The 5,756-nt window shown below is 41.4% G+C and overlaps 1 pseudogene; it reads left to right on the top strand.

Annotated features, from left to right (window-relative positions):
• Positions 1-721: 721 nt before the first annotated feature.
• LOC102840217 lies at positions 722-3,864 on the top strand (annotated as a pseudogene).
• The last annotated feature ends 1,892 nt before the right edge of the window (positions 3,865-5,756 follow it).

The following is a 5,756-nucleotide window of genomic DNA, read 5'->3' on the forward strand; positions in this document are numbered from 1 at the left end:
GGTGGGAGTGGGGGAGCGGGAAGTGTAGGGGGCGGGTTTCTAGGATATACCCTTTGGTTGGTTGGTGATGCATGGAGGGGACTGGAACCATGGCAATGAAATGATATACGATGGAATGAATGTAAAACTAAAGTTCTCTCATGTAAACTATCATATAATTTACAATAAAACATTAAAAAAAAAAGAATAAAACATAACCAACGCATTGGGAAAAACTCTTTGGGAATGATAAAACTGATGAGGGTCTATTATCTAAAATATATAGAAAATTTCTATCCCCTAAAAATAAAAAGACAAATAACCCTATCAAAAGCTGGACAAAGTACATGACTAGACACTTCAGCAAAGTAGACATTGAAGTGGCCAACAGGCACAGAAAAGATACACAATGACATTAGCCATCAGAGAAATACAAATCAAAATCGTAATGAGATTTCACTCCCACTAGGATGGCTAAGATGAGCAGCAAACAAGCAAAAGGCCCAAACAAGGGAAAATAATAAGTCTTGAAGGGGATGGAGAAATTGGAACCTTCATTCACTGATGGTGGGAATGCAAAATGGTACAGCTGGTGTGGAAAACAGCCTGGAGGTTCCTCAAAAACAAAATAGAGGTAGGAACCATAAGTGTAAGGTTCCGGGCAGAGGTCGCGGTTGCTTTCTGTGCTGGGTCCTGGGGGCAGGGACGACCCCAGTGGACCCGATCACCTGCGTCTTCAGCCATGGAGGCCTCAGCACTCAGGCAACAACAGCCCACAGTGGCTAACAGCAGGAATCTACAGCCACAGACGCTAAGTGATTTAATTTCTCATCAGGATATTCTGAGTACCATTCAAAAATTTATCAGTGAGAACTGCCTGCCACACGTGCTTCTTTATGGTCCTCCCGGGACAGGAAAGACATCCACCAACCTTGTTGTTGTTGTTGTTGTTAGGTGTCAACGAGTCAGTACCGACTCATAGCGACCTTGTGCACAACAGAATGAAACATTGCCTGGTCCTGGGCCAACCTCACAATTGTTGCTATGTTTGATGCTTCCACTTTGCCAATCAATCTTGCTGGGCATCTTCCTCTTTTTCTCTGACCCTCCATCTTACAAAAGATGATATCGTTCTCCAAGGACTGGTCCCTCCTGACAGTATGTCCAAAGTATGAGAGATGAAGTTTGGCCATCCTGGCCTCCAAGGGACACTCTGGCTGCACTTCCAACACATATGTTTGTTCTTTTGGCAGCCCATGGTACTTTCAATATTCTCCTCCAACACCACAACTCAAACGCATCAATTTTTCTACGATATTCCTTATTCACTATCCAACTTTCACAATGCATACGAGGTTATTAAAAATATCATGGCTTGGGTCAGGTGTACCTTCGTCCTCAAGCTGACGTCTTTGCTCTTCCAACACTTTAAAAAGATCTTGTGCATCAAATTTGCCTAATGCTATATTTTGTTTGATTTCTTGACTGCTGCTTCCATGAATGTTGGTGGTTGATCCAAGAATGAAGTCCTTGACAACTTCAGTCTTTTCTCCCTTGATGAGAATGTAATTTATTGGTCCAGTGGCGAGGATTTTTGTTTCCTTCACATTCAGATGCAATCCATACCGAAGGCTGTGCTCTTTGATCTTTATCAGTAAGTATTTTAAGTCCTCTTCACTTTCAGCAAGCAAGGTTGTATCATCTGCATATCGCAGGCTGTTAATAAGTCTCATTCCAATCCTGATGCCACATTTTTCTTCATGTAACCCAGCTTCTCAGATTATTTGCTCAGCATACAGGTTGAATAAGTATGGTGAAAGAATACAACCCTGTCACACATCTTTCCTAATTTTAAACCATTCAGTGTTCCCATGTTCTGTTTGAACAACTGCCTCTTGGTCCATGTACATGTTCCTCATGAGCACAATTAAGTGTTCCGGAATACTCATACTTCACAATGTCATGATCCACACAATCAAAAGCTTTTGCGTAGTCAATAAAGCACAGGTTACAGCCTCAGAAACCCTGTACAGGGTTGCTATGGGTCGGAACCAACGCAACGGCACTTAACAACAACAACAAAACATCTTTCTGGTATTCTCTGCTTTCAACCAAGATCCATCTGATGTCAGCAATGATATCCCTCATTCCACATCCTCTTCTGAATCTGGCTTGGACCTCTGGAAGTTCTCTGTCAACATAATCTTGCAGACGTTTCTGTATTACCTTTAGTAAAACTTTACTCACATGGGATATCAAAGATATTGTCTGATGATTTCTGCGTTCCGTTGGGTTACCTCTCCTGGGAATGGGCACAAATATGGATCTCTTCCAATCAGTCAGCCAGATAGTTGTCTTCCAAATTTCTTGGCAGAGATGAGTGAGTGCCTCCTGTGCCGCCTCACTTTCTCGAAAGATTTCAATTCCTGGTGCCTTGTTCTTTGCCAACTCCTTCAATGCACCTTGGACTTCTTTCGGTATCATTGGATCTTGATCATATGCTACCTCTTGAAACAGTTGAACATCAACCATTTCCTTTTGGTAGAGTGACTTTGTGTATACCTTCCATCTTCTCTTGATGCTTTCTGCATCATTCAATAGTTTGCCCAGAGAATCCTTCAATAATGAAAGCCGGGTCCCAAGGGCTTTACTCAATTTGCGTCATCATGGTCAACTCTACTTTGGGGAGGCAGCTCTTCCCCAGGAACATTTTGAGTGCCTTCCAACTTGAGGGGCTAAGAACACCCACACTTGCAGATAGCACCCACTTGATCTGGCTTCAATGGCTGGATGATCATAGTTCAACTAGAGGAAGAAAGAAGAGGAAAAAAAAAAAAGAGTAATCCAACCTGAGGGGCTTATTTTCTGGCACTATGTCTGACAGTGTTTCTCTGTTATTCATAAGGTTTTCAGTGACTAAATATTCAAAAGTAGTTCATCTCTCCTTCTTCCTAGTCTGTCTTCATCTGGGAGCTCATCTGAAACCTGTCCACTGTGGGTGACCTTGCTGGTATTTAAAATACCCATGGCATAGCTTCCAGAATCATAGCAACTCACAGGCCACCACATTACAACAAACTGACAGATGAGTGGTGGAGCTACTACCATCCTAGCCTGTGCTAAACAGCTCAACAAAGATAAAGAATTTGGCTCCATGGTCTTGGAGCTGAATCCTTTGGATGACTGAGGAATAGGTATTGTTCAGGGACCAATCCTAAGCTTTGCTAGCACAAGGGCAATATTCAAGAAAGGCTTTAAAGTAGTGATCTTGGATGAAGATGTCTTACAACGCCGAGAAGGCTCTGAGGAGAGTGATTGAGAAATATACTGAAAACACCTGATTTTAACTTACCTGTTGAAGCTCATCCCCACCTAGCAGTAGCGGTAGATGAGATTCGGATTTGGTCCCCTGGCTTCTGAACTGATGGCCCTCCGCTTGGTACATGTCGTGGGAGAAGAGAAAGTTGATATAAGTTATGACGGCAGGAAAGCACTCATACTGCTGTCCTGTGGAAATATGAGAAGCACACTGAATATTTTGTAGAACACCAACATGGCCTTTGACTGAGGAGACTGTATGCCTGCATGGGGCCCCCCTCAAGTCTGATATCGCCAACATCCTAGACTGGATGCTGAATGAGGATGGCACCACAGCTTATAGGAATAGTACAGTGTTAAAAAGGCTGAAGGTGTTGGCACAATATTCTGACACAGATACACTAGTTTGTGCAGAGTTGACTTTCCATCTTCAGTTTGAATACAGTTATTGATCAAAATGGCAGACATCGAGGACAGATGTTCTCTCGGTATCAATGAGAATATTCAGCTGAGTTCCCTCTTGCTGCCTTCCCAGTCACCCTAGACCTGATTGTCACGCAGGCGTAGATGCCCGTGCCAGTCAGCCACACTTCTTTGGGTCCAGAGGACGAACTGCTGCCCTGGACCAGTGTGACAAAGCTACAGCCACCCCAGCTCTTGGATAACTCCATCCCAGGCTTAGGTGGGCAGACCTCAAAAAGTACTGTGTTTAAAGCATTTTGGAGCCAGGATGGATGAAACTGTTTTCAGGTACAGCTAGCTGTCTCCCTAGGCTGCCTGCTTGTCTTTCACAAAGAAAACTGCCAGCCTCACAACTTTTATGACTGAGATGATGTGACTGGAAACTGGCTTTACCCCATTTAGATTTGGAACATAATGGCTTTCAAATCTAACATGGTCCATGTGTTTTTCAACTCCAAGTAAACAAGATCTCCAAAATTAAGTTGACATATATTATCTTAGTACTGTCTCTGTACCTACTTTAAATAGGTATGAATGAATTTCTGACCAAGACTGTTATAGTCTTATAAATGAGATACCATTCTCTTGCTTTTAAAATGGGACTTTATTTCTCCTCTTAAAGTAGATTTATCAGCAGCTTCCTTGCTGTGATATGGACTGTAAAACTCAAACTTAATTTAAGATATAACACAGCAAGGCATTCATCTTTGCCACTTGGGCCAGTGGTTGTATGAAGCTCACTTGTTTAACTCAAGGACTGAGATTAAGCCCTACTCTAAACCTAGAACTGCTAAAAGGATTCAGATTTGTGTTCAAGCAGCTTATTCTCACAGCAGTTTCACTGCATTTTGGGTTCTTTCTTCACAAATAAAAGGGAAAAAGTTTTGTTTTAAAAAAAAAAAACCCACAAAAAACTAGAGGTAGAACTACCATTAAATCAAACAAATACTGGCAGTAACTCAATTCTGATTTATGTTGATGATGTTGTTAAGTGGCATTGAGTCAGTTCTGACTTGTAGCAACCCTGTAAAGGGTTTCCAAGAAGCACTGATGAGTTTGAACTGCCAATCCTTCTATGTAGGGTTTCCGATACTGTAAATATTTATGGGAGCAGGCAGCCTTACATTTCTCCTGTGGAGAGTCTTTTGGGTTTGAACCACAGACGTTTTGGTTAGCAGTAAATACCGAATCCACAGCACAGTGCTCCTTTGGACATGACCCAACCATTCCACTCCTAGGTATTTACCTTGGAGATCTAATGAAGTGACACAAACAGACATATTCACCTATGTTTATCATAGCACTATTCACAACAGCAAAAAAAAAAAAAAAAGGGCAAACAACCTAGGTGCCCATCACTAGATGAATAGATAAGTAAAAGGTGGTATATGCATTCAATGGAATGCCACTCAAAACAAAAAAGAAAAATGAGTTTCTGAAACATCTTGGAACATGGATGAACCTAGAGGATATTATGTTGTGAAAAATAGGTCAACCATAAAAAAACACTGTATATCCTCACTTTTATTAAATGACACGAACAGCTAATGCTCATTTGTGGTTACCAGGAAAGGAGAGACAAATGGGGGATTCACTCTCTAGATAATCGACACTTGTTATTTTTGGTGATGAAAAAGGTAACACTGGATGAGGGTGAAGTGTACAAGTCTTCATTAAAGTAAACAGTGTCACTAAAATATACACAAGAAAAAAAAAAAGACCTGTTGTCAATTGCTATGGATTGTATAGCTTTAAAATGGCAGCAAAAACAACCAAAAATACATGTGTGGATACATATATATGGGTCAGAATCGACTCATGGACTCCTGTTTCATGAGAAAAAGAATTGGCAGTCAGCTTCCATAAAAGATTTACAGCCTTGGACACCTTATAGGATAGTTCTACTGTGTCCTAAGGGTAAATATGAGTTGGAAATGACTAGAAGGCAATAAGTTTGATTTTTAGTTTATATGTGTATGTATGTGTGGCGCTACTGC

Source organism: Chrysochloris asiatica, unplaced genomic scaffold (genome assembly GCF_000296735.1).
Source record: "Chrysochloris asiatica unplaced genomic scaffold, ChrAsi1.0 scaffold00062, whole genome shotgun sequence".
NCBI lineage: Eukaryota > Metazoa > Chordata > Mammalia > Afrosoricida > Chrysochloridae > Chrysochloris > Chrysochloris asiatica.